At 44.4% G+C, this 17,323-nt stretch overlaps 1 long non-coding RNA gene across 1 annotated transcript; it reads right to left on the bottom strand.

Annotated features, from left to right (window-relative positions):
* Positions 1-9,161: 9,161 nt before the first annotated feature.
* Positions 9,162-10,880, bottom strand: LOC146855904 (uncharacterized). The gene is made up of 5 exons (XR_014980884.1): positions 10,745-10,880; positions 10,516-10,634; positions 10,292-10,409; positions 10,080-10,189; positions 9,162-9,444 (listed from the first exon to the last, which is right to left on the bottom strand). It is a non-coding gene; the product is annotated as an uncharacterized LOC146855904 (long non-coding RNA).
* Between the last annotated feature and the right edge of the window lie 6,443 nt (positions 10,881-17,323).

The raw sequence follows: 17,323 nt of genomic DNA, 5'->3' as shown, positions 1-17,323 counted from the left end.
CTTAAGAACAACTAGAGCGCTTACTGTCTTAATTATGACAAAAGTATGGCACACCTGAAGCCATCTTGATTGGAATAAACTGGTAACACTTAAAACATTTAATTTAAAAAGGAACACAATGAGGGGGTTCATTTTGCCATAGAAATTTTGATTAGTGCTGAAGAAAGAAAAATTAGGGCACATTTTGAGTGACTTCTCAAATCCTCTTCTATTTCATTAAAAAATTCTGATATGCAGACTGAAACATGCACTTCTAATACTAGCAGCAGACTTCCGTGGTGGGCAGTAGCTTTACTACAGTGATCTAATGAGCAACTAGAGTGCTAGCATTCAGAATTTATGGCAAATGTGTGACATATCTGAATACCTTCTTGATGGAATCAAAGTAAAAAACTGAAAGCATTTCCTACTGAGGAGACTGCAGTAAATGAGGAAATTAGGAAACTTCATAACAAATAAATCTCCTAAAATGGCCACCAGAGACAAAAGAGCCCAAATGTAGCCCAAATATCACCCAGATGTAGCCCAAATGTAGCCCAATGACAGAAGTGTGCAAAACACTTATTTTTTGTGTATTTGTAGTTTTATATAGTGCAGACTTGTCAGGTATTGGAGTGCTTTACATGAACATTGGTTACATCACACAAGATCAAATTCATTTTGGTTGTAGACATGGGGAGATTGAGTGATTTGACCAGAATCACAAAATGTTGAGCTGAAGCAGAAACTCCAACCTGGTTCCCCAGTTGCAAAGTCTGCAGCTCTGGAAGTAACACCACACCCTCTCCCCTTGGATGCAACATTTAATCAAGTGGTCAACTGGATAAAAAAACTAAGATTACAAATAATTTAAAAGTTCTTTGTCGCTATTTGAAAACTCAGAAAATATGTCCTCATTTTAGTTTTTTAGAGCACTAACCATAATGTTGATGCAAATAAGACCCTCTCATATATGTAATTTCTAAAGGAAATGCTCTAGGCGTTACAGTTTTGATTACATCAAGATGACATCAGGCATTCCACACTTTTGTAATAAATATAGAATGTTAGCAATCTAGTTGTTCATTGGGATACTGTTGAGAGGCAGAGGCCAGGGGCAAGGACTCTGAAAATTGAAGGCAGGTAGGAGAGTGCAGAGGCAACAATTTGACCACACTAGGCAGGCAGGAAGGGCAGTGGCAGCACAACAGACTATGGAGGGCAGTGGAAAGGGGGGCAGGGGCAACAAACCAACAATACAGGACTGGCAAGAGAGGTTGTGGCAGTATAATAGACCATTGTGGGCAGAAGGAAGAGGCAGTGGTCATACAACCATACATGCCAACAGACCCGTTTCAGCCTGGAAACGTCCAATGTTTTTAAGCTCAAATGGGCTTTACTTGATCTTTTTCCTGTCTACAATCTTCTCTTTTTCAATGTAACTCAAAGGGGAAAATCAATACCCCAGTTTTATTTCAAAATCTCCCTCTTACCAAGTTCAAAATGTTTGCAAGTATGGTACATTGGATCATGGTAGGCAGGAGGAATTGGGGTAGGGACATGGACTCGCATAACAGAGGACAGGAGGGACATTGAGAGGTGCACCAAACTGACCCTACAGGGCAGGCATCAGGGTTTGCAGCAGCACAATACACCACACAGGGCATGCGGGACGGGAGTGCAGCACAACAATCCATAGAAAGCAATAGGGAGGGGACAGGACCATGCACATGGACAACAGACAACAGAGGGGAAAGAGGAAATGGTAGCTAGCTGACCATAATGGACAGACAGGAGAGAAAGCTGCAGCATAACAGACCATAAAGGGCAGGAGGGACGGATCAGGGGCATTACAATGGAACCGACAAGCCAGGAGGGAGGGAATGGGGTCTGCACATGGAAACAGAGGGCTGGGGGCAAGGGGGCAGGGCAGGAGCAGCAAGATGACCATGGAGGTCAGGCAGGATGGGCAATAGAAACAAGACACACCATGGAGAGCAACAGTGAGACTATGATGGCATACACACAGACCATGGAGGGAAGGTGGGAGGGGGTCAGGAGCAGCTAGCTGACCACAAAGGGAAGGTGGGAGGAGCCATGGCAGCACAGAAGACCATGCATGGCAAGCGGGAGGGTTAGTGGCAGCACAATGGCTATGATGGGCAAGAAGGAGGGTGCAGGGGCATGCACAAAGGACCATGGAGGATAGAAGGGAGGGTCAGGACCTGGGCACAGACAAGAGAGTTCAGGGGAAGGGGCCTCACAACAGACCGCGCGGGGCAGGCAGGAGGAGCAGTTGCAGCACAACAGACCAGGGAGGGCAGAAGGGTGTGGCAGTAAAATGGACCATGGAGGACAGGAGGAAGGGGATAGGGGCATGGCATGTGGACAGGCAGGGTGGAGGTGGCAGGGACAGGTTACAGTCATCTGACAATGCTAGGCAGGTGGTAGGGGAGTGGCAGCTCAACAGAACACTCAGAGTAGATAGGAGTGGCAGGTCCATGGAACATGGTGGTCAAAAAGGATGGAGCAGGGGCATGCACAAAGACATCGGAGGGCAGGGGGAAGGAGAATAGGGGCAGCAAGCAAAGCACAGAGGCTAAGCAGGAGGTCAATGAAGGGCCATTGAGTTGGGCAATGGAGGGCAGGATGAGTGGACTGGTACATCATGCTAAATGCAGGGCAGTGGCAGCATATCAGACCATGCATGGCAGGAGGGAGGAGGCTAGTCCATGGATTCAGACAATAGAGGATAGGGAGGAGGTGGATGGGGCAGCAAGCTAACTATTCATAGAAGGTGGGTATTAGGAACTTTTTTTGTTTTTAAAATGTGTGTCTGTGCGAACTACTTAAAATATGAACAAGTATGCAGCATAATCTCACTTTTATTCAGGAAGAAGAGGACGTTTGGGACTGTGACTCCGGGATCACTTGGCAGAAACATCCCCTGACCCTCCACCCCCCATCGCAAAATGTAATGCCCGTGAAAAGGGTAGGTGGACGCAGTGTTATATAGAACATAGTCCTGAGAGCACGATTGAAAATGAAAACTAGATATAGTATATGGTATAAACTATGCACCAAAAAGTGTGATATAAGATGAACCGGGGCGTGAAATATAATATGCAATACATTGTGCGCAATGACAGATTCATTGGAGAGCGCGAGATAGCACAGGCACTAGCGCTTGCTATGTGATATGCGCAGGGCAGTGTTGTGTAACCTAAGTAGTCTCTAAAGTTGTAATATAAAATATGTGCTGGGTAGTGTAACATTGCATATGCACTGTGACAAAGATATGGATCCCAGTTTGTAATATGTATGGCATAGCGCTGTGCTTTATAACATAGGCATCGAGGAAGGCACGTTAGATGGGGCAATATAACCCGTGCGAAGGCAAGTGTGGCATGACATATTCACGGGGTGGTGTTACAGTGCACATGGGCTAGAGAGTGTCATAGCATACGCACTAGCTGGTGGAATACAACACAGAGGTGTGTGGCACTCGGCAGGCACTGGTGGGTGTAACACAGCATTGGGCTCAGCCAGGAGCACGCTGTGACTCTCAAGTGAGGTTTGTCTCCTTTCCAGAGAGTAAAATAAAAAGTATTACACATCCGGCAGTGGATGTGTGTTTTATTAACCGTGAGGGGGTTTCTTGCATAGTTTGGTCGAATTTTTGTCGAATCCCCTTTGAATGGCTTGGTGTGCATGTGTATTAAATGTGCCCGTCAATAGCTACCCATGTTTGTATAAATAAACGACAAGGGTGTCTACTTGGAGAGTACCCACCAGCGGGGGCGCCGGGATTAGGCACGGTAGGGTGTCAGACATGTCAGAGCTTCACTAGCGGTGTGAATACATTCTACGTGGATTCATTGTAGGCATAGTCGCCTTTTAATGAATATCACGCAAATCGTCATGGTGATAGGTACATACGGTTTGTCCAGTATGTCCTAGGTGTTTCTATAAATATATATATATATTTTTTAAAAATAAAAAAACAAAGGCCGGCCCCGGGGGATGGGGTCCCCGGGGCCATAAGTGGCCTGAGAAGGGGGGCAACACAGCCCCCCTCCTAAAGAATAAAAAAATTAAAAAAAGGCCATGACCTGGGGGTTGGGGTCCCCGGGGCCGATTAAGGCCTTGGGAGGGCAAATTAATTTTTTCCAACAAAAAAAATTAGGGTGCAGGCCCTGGGGGATGGGGTCCCCAGGGCTAATAAATTAGAAAAAGAAAGGGGGCCACACAGCCCTCCTTCTTAAAAAGAAATAAATAAAAGACCGGCATCGCGCCGGAGGCCACGCCCCCTCCTTTCAGCACTCTGCAAACGCGCCCCCTGGCCAGTTGTAAGTTGAGGAATTAATTCCCCTTCAATACTGAGGGTCCCTGAGGGCCAACTAGCCCAACAGGTATCTCTAGTATGCGCCAGGGAGCTGCGTTGCAGACAGGTGTTCTGAGGCCACGCCCCTTTTTACACCTCCATGCAACGCAGCTCTGTGGCGCTTACTGGAGGTACCTAGTGGGCTAGTTTGACCCTAGGGACCCTTAGGATTCAAGGGGACTTAATCACTCAACTCAGAACGCCCACAGGCCCTGTGGCGCGTTTTTAAGTTGGGGAAATAATTCCCTTTCAATCCTGAGGGACCCTGGGGTCCAACTAGCCCACCAGGTGCTTCCAGTAAGCACCACTGCTCTGCGTTGCAGAGAGGTGGTGCAGGCCGTGCCACTTTTTACACCTCTCTGCAACGCAGCTCTGTGGCGCTTACTGGAGGTACCTAGTGGTCTAGTTGGACCCTAGGGACCCTCAGGATTCAAGGGGACTTAATCTCCCAACTTAAAACGACTACAGGGCGTGTTTACACAGTGGGGAAGGGAGGGGACGGGGCATGATGTGACGTGTTCAAACACGCCCTGTGGTGCGTTTTAAGAGGTAGTTTTAATCCCCTGCCCTATTATATACTAGGGGCTTACAGAGGAGGTCATGCTAATCACAGGGGGACCCCAACACATAGTGTGCCCTAGTGTATGTAGGTGTTTTCACTGTATTCTGAGTGTCTTTTAACATAGCACTGGCTCTAGGACTGGTTAGTCAGACTCAGTTACCACCAGTATCCGTCTGAAAAAGTTGAGGGTACAGGATGATTTTGCAACAAGGCTTGTTTCTGCTCTTCTGTTTGTTCTTTCTGCACGTTATACTTCTTCCTGCACTTTTCTTCGTCTTTGAGGACTTCTGTTGCTTCTTTCTGCATTTCTTTTTTTTCTTTCTGTGCGTTTTTCCTTCTTTCTTCACATGTCCTATCTCCGTAGGCATAGCTAGAAATTAGCATTTAAAAAACCTTTGAAATTCACTGAAAAAAACATAGGTTTCAGGCACGTTATAGCTAGGAATTAGCATTTAAAAAACCTTAGAAATTCACTGAAAAAACCATAGGTTTCAGGGGCGTTATAGTTAGCTGGACTTTTCACTCGTACAAAACCACAGAAATTCCCCCGTTATAGTTAGTTCAGCTAACTATAACTCGCGCGCCCGCAATGCACTACTGATGACGTCACATATTACATCACTCATGACATGGTCAGTGACATCACTCATGACATCACTGATGACATCATCCTTGTGATAGAGTGGCAGACCTCCTCTCCCCCTAATATAACCTTTGATACACACATTCAAAAATAGAAATTAAAATTTTCAAAACAATGGACATACCAATGCCAGTTACAACAACCTATTCAGTAATTGTAAGATCCACATCCACTCATTCACCAACAGTCCTATACAGTCACTCATACATGTACTCACTCATCATATGTACTCACACACCTATACATCCTGTTACACAACGCCACTCATCCATAAAGTTACTCACACACATAGTCACTCATGCTAATAAAGAATCAAACATCCGTTTACCTGCATATACAGTTATACACACACCACCACACTTACTTCTACAGAAACTTACACATACTTAGTCTTTTTAACAATCACTTATAGAAACACATACTTATTCATACAGGAACTCTTTCAATCTCTCACTCTCACATATACTCACTTATATACACCAATAGTCACATATACTAGTTTAAAACATATGTAGTTACTCATAGAGACACTATTGAGACAGTCATTCACTCAGTAACACACCCATGCACACACTCATCCACCCATACAGTCTTGCACACATGCTGTCTTCAACACATACAAACAGTGAGTCACTCATTCATGCACGTATGCACTACGTGATACCCCCCACCGAACCATACAGACAACAGACACTTATACTGATACTCAAAAAAACAACTAATAACCTATATAGACACTCATGTAGCTACTCACCAACCCATGCAGCCACTTATACACAAAGTGAGAGACTGATACAGATATTTACATATTTAAACATTTCTCACTAAGCCATGTATTCACTAAGATACACTTAATCAGTCAGTTATACAATCAATTTTTCAAAAACAAATCATCCATTTAGACACTTATATACCCATTTATTCTTCCATCGACCTTGAGATATACATATATAAAACATATGTAATTTTCAGAAAAACACACATTCACTGGATGATGTCATCAGTGATGTCATTTGAGATGTCATCAGTGATGTCATGAGTGATGTCACTGACCATGTCATGAGTGATGTAATATGTGACGTCATCAGCAGTGCATTGCGGGCACGCGAGTTATAGTTAGCTGAACTAACTATAACGGGGGAATTTCTATGGTTTTGTACGAGTGAAAGGTCCAGCTAACTATAACGCCCCTGAAACCTATGGTTTTTTCAGTGAATTTCTAAGGTTTTTAAATGCTAATTCCTAGCTATAACGTGCCTGAAACCTATGTTTTTTTCAGTGAATATATATATATATATATATATACGCAAACACACACATACATTCTTTGAGGGTCACTGCATCATTCTTCTGTAAGTGGTCTATTTGAGTAGGATTCACATTCTCCTTCCACTCGTAACAGCATTTTATATTCTTTATATCAATGGATTACCCAGTTACCGGATTTCTAATCCAGTAGAGACACCAAGGATTGCCGGCACACAAGTGCCTGCGTTACTCTAAGCTTATGATGTAGTCCTCTTAGCCTGCACCCCCAATGCTCTGAGGTTGTTGGTGGCCAGCCTGCTTCCTTCATAAGTAATAATCTAGACCTAGTGACCAAATACGGAAAATCACACATTATGGCATATGGGCCTGGCAATCTAGGTTCAGCACACTCACAATCAACGTCCAGCCACTTACTAGCATTAGCGATTTTAGGTATTTAGGAGTAACTTATAGCTCCTTTTGGTCTTGGCACTCTCAGTTCAATAGTTCCTGCCTTAAACTTAGCAGATCAGCAGGAGCAACACGCAATCTTACTAGATCTAGAGGAAAAGGAAACATATACCCTAATTTGAAAGTGTATAAAACCCAGTGTGCAACTGCTGCTACACACGGGGCAGGGATATGGGGCTTTCATAGCACTTCCTCTCTCCAAGTGGAGGAAAATGTATTTCTGCGTAGGCTATTGTACCTACCGACGTCCACCCTCAGTTTTATTATCTATCCCGAGCTAAATCAAGGTCACATCACAGATAAGGTGCATCTGGCTCCACTGTTGCTGTGGGTGAGTGTATGAATTAACCCGGAGGCATCACATTGCAGTGATGTTATCATGGATTGTCTCAGTTTGGAGAAGGGCTCCTCTATCAATTTACTGAGCTATATCAATAAAACATTAGACACCTTGGGGTTGTCCTCTGTGTTTACGGACCCTAGAAGCCTTAATAAAATGGACAACCTGAATGTTAAAGCTACTTCTCTGGAGAACTGTAAGGAAGCAAGATAGAAAACCGAATTATCCAAACAAACAGTATTGGCCTTGTATAGATCTTTAGTATATGTGGAACCTGCTATTTATTTAACACTAGATATTACACATTGGGAGAGATCGCTTCTTTTACTTTTTAGAGAGGTAATGATCTGGTAACATTTGTATTTTAAAAGAGTGTTTGACTTGACGGGTAATGCAGTATCACCTTGCCCATGTGATAATACAACTGAACAGTCATTACAGCACTTTATGTTTTTTGTAGCTTTTATACATTTTCAGGCAAGCACTTTTTAAAGCCCAGATTAAAAAAGTAAGGACATCGCCGGTGCAGAGAATCTTTGTTTCACTCACATTTATTTGGTGTTAGAAATGGGGTTTGTGGTTGGCTAGGATATGCACCTAAGCCAGGCAGAACCCACCACTCTAGTCAGGGTGAGGGAGTTATACACTGAAGATAACCCCTGCTCACCCCCTTAGTAGCTTGGCAGAGCTGTCAGGCTTATCCAAGAGGCAATGTGTAAGTCATTTGCACAACACACACACACACACACCAGTGACACACTAGGCACACCTGAAAAGGGACTCCACACATGGTTTTTCAAAAGTGCCGCCTTTGATACGGTTGCTCACCACACTCTAGTACATCGTTTGAAGAAGGGAGTTGTGTCAGGGAGGGTTCTAGGCTGGTTGGTATCATTTTTGGCGGAGCGTAGTTTTCAGGTTAGGCAGGGTGCTCACTATTCTAGTGTCATGGGCTTGAAGCAGGGGGTTCCCCAGGGCTCAATCCGGAGCCCGACCTTGTTCAACCTGTATGTGGCTCCCTTAGCGGAGATCGCTGATGGTTTTGGGATCAGGGTCGTATCCTATGCTGACGATACCCAGTTGGTGGTGTCCCTGACTCAGGAACAGGACTCAGCAACACCCAATTTTGTGGCATGTTTGCAAGGGCTACCATCATGGATGGATAAGAACTGTCTGAAACCAAATGGTGATAAGACCGAGGTGCTGGTGGTGGGAAGACCACCATCAGTGTGGTCGTCAGCATGGTGGCCGTAGAACCTGGGACCCAGCCCTGTGCCTTGTGCCCAGGCTAAAAACCTGGGGGTATGGATGGATTCTAACCTCTCCTTTGAATACCAGACCAAACGGGTTGCAGGGGCCTGCTTTGGAGTTCTAAAGGGACTCCGCAAATCCCTGGATATGTTGCCTATTGCAATATTTAGGTAAAGTACTATAGCAAGTGGATAAACATATGACAGGACAAATGCTAGGTGTAAACCATGAAAGTAACCACTAATAATACCAAACTTGTAAATAAAGCCTTCAGACACAAATATAATTTAGAAAAATATATGGTATTTATTTTTTCATTTGATATTTTTTATTGTTGTTTGTTTTTCTGTATATCATTATTTAGCGTTATGGATATCAACTTGATACCCATAGGAATTACGAATCAGTGGACTAAAATTACAATAGAATATTTCATCAAACACAATAACTGTTATGTATTCAAAACAGATGACGCAGACAATTTATAAATATATAGTTGATAGAAGCAATGCGGTAGATGGGAGCTATATACTGCCTTCATCTGGAGAACGTCTATTGCACTGAAACTGTATAAGAAATAAACAACATACAATATAATGGTTACATTTCATGATTTCAATACATATGCACCTAGACTTAATTGTTTTTTCTTTTTTCATTTTTCAAGCTCTATACATTATATAATCCTTACGGCTAATACTATGTAAATGACTAAAAGAAGAGAGAGAAAGAAAAACATTCGTAATGATGTATCATACATCACATATACATTTCAATATCGAATTCACTCCTTTCTCGTAGATAGATTATTACAGAACTAAGCTAAACAGAAAACATATAACACCTACAAGACAATGACTAAAATATTGACATATTTACACTCATTTCATCCTATGTTAATCAATATTGACACTACTATGACACAATAATGCAATATATACAACAGCATTTTATATAGAATTCTGAAAAAAGAAAACAAGAAAAGAGAGTAAAGAGAAAACATGAGAAGGGAACTATAAACACCAATAAAATTGAAAAGGTTATAAGGTGAGTGAGTGTGATGAAAAAAAGGGATTATTGAGGGAATACCAAAGACAGTATAGATGAAAATCAAATCAGATAGCCTCATACTACTGGACTCTAAAGGACACATCTAATATTCCTGCAGTTCAAATGCAGTTCGAATGACGGCTCTACTTACTTAATCTCTATGAATTACGAGATTCTTAGGCTGAACAATCCTATGATGAACTGAGAACCGGTAATAAATCTGAAGGAATAGTGGGGCAGACCAGAATCACAGAGTTCTTTCTGGATAGACAGATATAAAAGACATGAAAAGGTGATGATGTTATAATACATAGGATGGCCTAATTGTATATAAAAGAGACATGAACTGTCTTCTATACTTACTATTTTTGAGTTACAAACTGATGGTAAATGACGATCAGCCAATAAGCATGTATATATATATATTAATGTGCCCGAGCGAACCTTCAGAGTTGGATACCAATATGATTAGAAATAGGCACTATATAAAAAAGATGAAAAAACAAACAGATTATCTTATTGTATCGTATTGCAAAGATATATTGCCCAAATGCAAACGACCGCCATTCTAACTCACCACTACTTACTTAAGACTTGACCGTTATAGTTCCTCAATGTAAATGAAAAGGAACGTGACGAAAAAAGAGAAGATAACTGAAGTAGGAATCTTGAGTGTAAAGAATCAGTTAGGCATTCCCTCTTGCGCCTAGAACAAAAAAGTATATATAATAATAATGGATGTCTGAATGAGACATAAAATAAGGAAAAAATATATAAGTTGAGGTTCTTCCCAAAATTCTTGCAAATAAAACGTACCTTATTCTGTCTTTGAACGCTCGTAAAGATGGCTCCGATTGATGAAAAGAGTCCGTAATATCCTACAAACGACGCTGTAAACTTGTGCCTGCAGCTAAGCCATATATATACTGACCGTTTCGCGCCCCAAGCCAAGCTTAATTAGGCTAATAGGGAGCAGTCGGTACTGAGTGAGTCTAGGAGTGAAAATAGAAAGCGGACAATAGACTCCAGTATAAAGACTAGGGCGCGAATAAGGGCTCCGATCATAAGTACCAAAGATATAAACAAAAAAGCCCATCCTACAACAAATATAATAATGTGCGATGCCATATAATAAAGGATATGTGCCAATGATATCAGTAGTACATTATTTAAGATATAATACGGGTGCTAAATAAAAAACGAAAAACGATAGACAAATAGATAGCACAACTATCGGCGCCATCTTGGAACAGGAAATAATGCGAAAAAATCGTGCAGATGAATGTTACTGAAATGGTTTGGGTCTCGATGTTGATGCTGATATATGAATATCATCTTGCAGCAAAAAGTAATACAAAATACATTTTCTATAAAGTACTGCGCAGTGAAAAATCTAAATAAAAAATAAAAAGGTAGAAAACAAACAAACTATGCTCGCCATCTCAGGGCTATCACATAGAACGCATATGTACAAGCCTTATACAGTATATATTGTAGCCATTATTAAATGATATGGCTTTTCTAGTGGAATGGTAATAATAGAGTATTAATATATTTAATATTATCTATATAGCTAGCCAGCTATATGATAATAATGCCACATAAGACAGCATATAAAAGTAGGTAATAGGAGTGTGTGTCTCTAGGCCTGATTTAGCTAATCGCCTGATCCCAGGGTACTTCCAAATTCAGGCCCTTTTTAACTGTATCCAGGTATAAAATCCAAAAAACTTCACGTTTTTTTCTTATTTTTTCAGGGCATTGGCCTTCCTTGCTAACGATTTTTTCAAGGATATACCATCGTATATTGTCCGCAGTATGGTTCTTTTCCAGAAAATGCGAGACCATGGGGGAGGCCAATTTTTTAGTCCTAATTGCGGATCTATGTTCAGTAAGTCTGATGTTAAGAGACCTTGACGTCTCGCCCACATATCCTTTATTAAATGGACATATTAGCAAATAAATAATGTTTTTGGTTTTGCAGTTGCTTATGCCCTTAGCCACAATTGTTTGTCCATTGAAATGGAGTTCTTTAGTTTCAATTGCCAGAGGGCAAACTATACATGTTCCGCATTTGTAGTTACCCTCAATAGGGAGCATTCCTTCAATACTTCTCTGTATTGGCTCTTTCTGTATGGGCATGCGGAATCTAACAATATGATCTTTAAGATTTCTATTTTTGCGATAAGCAAAAAGGGGTTTCTCTACAGAATTGGTCTTGGTTCTATTGACATTAAGTAGTTGCCTATTGCAGCCAGTAAGACCTTAGTCCATGCCCTGGTGACATCTCGCCTCGATTATGGTAACATCTTGTATCTGGGTGTAACAGGGAGATGTATGCGGAGACTCCAATGTGTGCAGAACGCAGCAGCTCGCCTGGTTCTGATGCGACCTAGGAGAGCCCCTTCCAAGCCGGCTCTTGCCGCCCTCCATTGGTTGCCGATTCGGGAACGAGCGTGGTTCAAGGCGCTGTGTGTCTGCCACCGCATTATTCATGGGACTGCGCCAGTCTATTTACTGGACCTCCTCACCCCTTATGTTCCAACTCGCCGCTTGAGATCTGAGGGGAGAGGGCTGGTATGTGTTCCGGTTGTAAAGAGAGCCAGGATGGGTGGCCGCTCCTTCCACCTTTTGGCGGCTCAACTTTGGAATAAACTTCCACTGAGTCTTCGCTTGGAGCCCTCAGAGGGCGTTTTCAGGAAAAATCCGAAGACTCATTTATTTCCTTCAGGATAAGGTTTCGGTAGCCTACCTTAGCGGCTCTCACCGTAGCGCAGGGACACACTGGTTGAGTGTAACCAGGCGCTTTATAAGTACGAATAATATTAATAATAATAATAATATCCTTTGTATTATTCATAAAAAACACATTACATCCCAATCACATATATTATTGTGCCACTAGGCACTTGTCATGACGTCACACAGATTCATAAATCACTTGGCCAATCAGGCCATTGTCATAACACATTGAGGGACAGATTTATGTTTGACTTGCGCCTCATTTACGCCGCCGTTGCGTCACTTTTGTGACGCAGCAGCGGCGCAAATCCTGCGCCATGGTGCGGGGTATTTACAAGGTGACACATCTGGGAGATGCGTCACGTTGTAAAGCCCTGCGCCACATGTAGGCGTTCCAGGGCAGGTGGGGGCGTTCCGGCGCAGGAACGCCTCCTAAAAGTGGCTGAGTGAAATCTACAAGATTTCACTCAGTCACTTTTGAGCCCATGCTGCATCAAAACCCTGCGCCTGCTTGAAGCAGGCGTAAGGATTGACGCAGCATTTTGCAGATAGGGCCCTCCAGAGCATTGCTGAAGCTGCGTCGCGCTTGCGACGCAACTCCAGCAATGCGCCACTTTTACGGCACAGATGCGTGACGCATCTGTGCCGTTTTTGCCCCATGGTGCGCCGCATTGTAAATGCGGCGCATCCATGGTGACGGAGCTGGGGCGCAAAATAACTGGTGCATCACTGCTGATATGCAGGGATGCGTCAGTTATTATAAATATGCCCCTTAGTGAACTGAAGCAGCACTCATAGGGCACACACATTACAAAATAGCATAAAAAACATTATGCATAAACACCATCACTGAACACATAGGTGCCCCTCCCTGACCATTGCAAGATATGAGCAACAACATTACATCATAATATGAGGGCATGAAAATGTGGTAATTAGAGTAACGCAGAAACACTTAAGGATTACCAGCATAACAGTAGACACACTAGGAGCGGCACCTGCGCTCTTATTACAGGTTATGCAGTAGTTGTATTCCTCTCGCGGTAGGCTTCTGGGCCACCTGCCCGCCAGTAACAGGAAATGTGGCACTTGTCCGGGATTCCTTCCCCTCAGGGATTGGAGGCTTTCAGTGAGGTTTCACCCTGTGATGCCAGCCAAGACAATGTCCCCCAACAGCGGCTAAGGGTGCAGCTGCCTGCTACCATGCGATTCAGCTGCGACATTGTCCAAAATGCGTAGGAGACCTCCCCCGGTCGCCAACTGTGGCTTTAAGTGGGTCTGGGACACACATGCACTGACAAGATTTCCCGAGGAGTCCTCACTCGATCACTCTCCCAGCATAGGCAATACCTTACAACAGCTATCTGTGTCCACACGGGGCATCTACGAGTTCCCCAAATGCCGTCAGGGAACTGCCGTGGATCATTGGTCGCCTTGAAGCAGAGATCACTTTAGGAGACAGAAGCCGGCATGTCTTCTTCGGGCCAGAAGCGGCACTCCACATCAGTTGGTTGCCAAGCAACCACTCGGGCGGGGCTGCAAGCCAAAGTCACCGAATAGGCTCCTTGGTGTAGGCAATCCCCATGCTCACCACCCAGCCATCACGAGCAGGGTGAGGGAGAGGTTTTTGTCCTTCTTAGCTCTCCCATCCTGTCCCTCCAGAACCACGCAGACAGGGCATCCTTGCAAGTGCTGTCAGCACAGAAGAGTGCTCTTCACTCACTTTCTCCAAGCAAGAGGGAAGAAAAGGCAGCGCTCCACAAGCGCTTTCTAGAAGTCACCCAAAGTGCTCGCAAAGCGCTATATTTTCCCATCCAGAGGGCAGGACCTGGGAGATTATTGGGGGCCCGAGCAGGAAGCAGTCTCAGGCCAGCACATAGGTAGTCCTTATGGCAGTCCCCTGGCAGCACAGCAATCCCCTGAGGCAGCATACAGAACCGGCAGCGTCTGGTCAGAAGTCCACACAGTGTCTTCTCATTTCATGAGGTCACAGCCCCTGTACTTATAGTGCAAAAGTATTTGTTCTGCGGGCACGTAGAACACATATTAGAAGTGCACAACACCCCATTCACATAGTAAGCCCTGGCCCCAGACACACTACAGGGGGGCGAAGACAGCATTGTACAAGGCAGACACAGCCCTATTCAGGGGCAGGTGCAACTCCTCCTTCTCCTCCAAATGCAGACCAGGCCAATTCAGGACTCGTAAGCACACAAAAATGCCCCCTTGTAAAGTGGCATTTCTAAAATGATAACAATAAACCCACTTCCACCAATAAGCAGGATTTATCATTGCTATTGCAAACATACCAAAGATGGTCACGCTACCCCTCCCAGATCCGAAATTACCACTGAAGCACATATCAAGGAATTCCCAATGAAACCTTACGAGAGGGCAGCCTCATGACAGTAAGAAACCAAATAGACTGTTTGTCACTACCAGGACATGCCACACAGTTACGGCACATGTTCTACCTTTTACCTACACTGCACCCTGCCCTTAGGGCTAGTTAGGGCCTACCTTAGGGGTGACGTATATGTAGTAAAAGGGGAGTTTGGACCTGGCAAACGCTTGCCATGCCACGTGACTGCAGCGGTTAACTGCGTGCGCAGGCCCTGCAGTGGCAGAGGCCTGAAACAGGTTTGAAAGGTTTGAAAGCCCCCGTCCCACAAATAGCTCCCGACACTTCTGGTCAACGGTGCAACAAAATAGCCGAGTATTTCACCACCAAGGTTCAGCATATCCTGGAATCCCTGCCATGTAAGGATGATGATGGCAAGTCCTCGCACATACAGACTAACTCCTACTCTGGCCCCCCGAACACATTCTTGAGGTCTTTCCCCCTCTGTCCCAGGAAACTTTTCTCACCCTGTTGTCCTCGGTAAAGAGCGGTTCTCCTAATGATCCGGCTCCACTTAATATTGCGAAACAGGTCACCTCAATAATAGCCCCCAACATGACAAATCTGATTAATGCCTCACTGTCCACTGGAATAGTTCCCATTAAATGGAAAGGGGCTATGGTAAAAGCCCTACTTAAGAGGCCCAATCTGGACCTGGCAGATCTGGGCAACTACCGCCCCATATCCCTTTTGCCTGCAATAGGCAAGGTAGCAGAGAAACACGTTAATCAGACCCTCTCCAGATTCCTTGAAACCCACAACCTGCTCCACTCCTCTCAAACAGGGTTCCAATCGCGCCAGAGTACAGAAACGGCACTACTGTCGGTGGTAGAGGAAAGCAGGAAAATTCTTGACTCAGGAGGTTTGGCAGCCATACTACTCCTAGACCTGAGCGCAGCATTTGATACGGTGAATCATACGACTCTGATCCGGCGTCTCAGGAGTATAGGAGTAGATGGCACGGTGCTTCAATGGCTATCCTCTTTCCTGGAGGGTAGAACCTTTCAGGTATTTGAGGACAATATTGCATCTAAACCCTCCTCCCTGCTGAGTGGAGTACTGCAGGGCTCGTCACTTAGCCCTACACTTTTTAATGTTTATATGGCCCCTCTGGCAGCCATTGTAGCCCCCTATGGAATCCGGATGATTGCCTATGCCGATGACACACAATTGGTGGTTGGGTTAAACTAAGCAGACCAAATAACTCATGCCCTCTATACCTGCCTAGAGGACATTTCAAACTGGATGAACACATCCCAGCTCAAGCTTAACGGTGGTAAAACCGAGATTATGATACTGGGCAACCCCCTTAGTTTCAAGTCCAGCTCTATGTGGCCTTTCAGCATGGGTCCAGCCCCGGTCCCGAAGTCAGAAATTAAGAGCCTGGGTATACGGTTGGACCAGGATCTGAGCTTTAGGGCGCAGGCCAGGAAGACGGCAGCCCTCTGCTATGGCCTACTTAGAATGGCCCGTAAAGTTCTGCCCCTCTTCCCCTACCAGGCAAAAAAGTACTGGTCCAATCACTCATACTCTCTAGATTGGACTATAGAAATGTACTGTATTTGGGCGCCCCCACATCAGTAGTCGCTAAACTCCAGTCGGTTCGAAACAGCGCCGTCAGACTTCTGACTGGAACCACCAACAGACAATCTGCAAAACCTGCTCTTCGCTCCCTCCATTGGCTTCCAGTGCAGGAACGTATTAGATTCAAGGCCTTATGTCTGGCACATATGTCAATGCAGGGGATCGGTCCGCCCACTAACTCAACCATGATACGCCCTTCTAAAGCGAATAGGAATCTCCGGTCAGAAGACCTGTATCTAGCAGAGATCCCCAGGATCAAGAGGTCCAGAAGTGGCAGCCGGCTGTTTTCTTATAACGCCTCCAAACTCTGGAACTCTCTGCCTCTACACCTTCGCACAGTCTCCAATCATCTGGCTTTTCGTAAGCAATTGAAGACCGCTCTGTTTCCTTAGTTTTCTGTCCCCTCCGTGTCAGTTTATAGCGCTGGGAAGCTTCCGGGTAGCCATGCGCTCTATAAATGTCTTTCCATTCCATTCCACTACGGTGGGTGGCGCAAGCAGCGCTGCAAGCACGCCAGTAGCATTTGATTTACAGGCCCTGGATATTGGGAATACCACTGTACAAGGGACTTACAGGTAAATTAAATATGCCAAAGAGGTGTAGACCAATCTTACCAAGTTTACAAGAGAGAGAACAAGCACCTTAGCACTGATCAGCAGTGGTAAAGT

The sequence above is a fragment of the Triturus cristatus genome, chromosome 4_1 (assembly GCF_964204655.1).
Source record: "Triturus cristatus chromosome 4_1, aTriCri1.1, whole genome shotgun sequence".
Lineage (NCBI taxonomy): Eukaryota > Metazoa > Chordata > Amphibia > Caudata > Salamandridae > Triturus > Triturus cristatus.
This window is presented reverse-complemented; position numbering and strand designations above follow the sequence as displayed.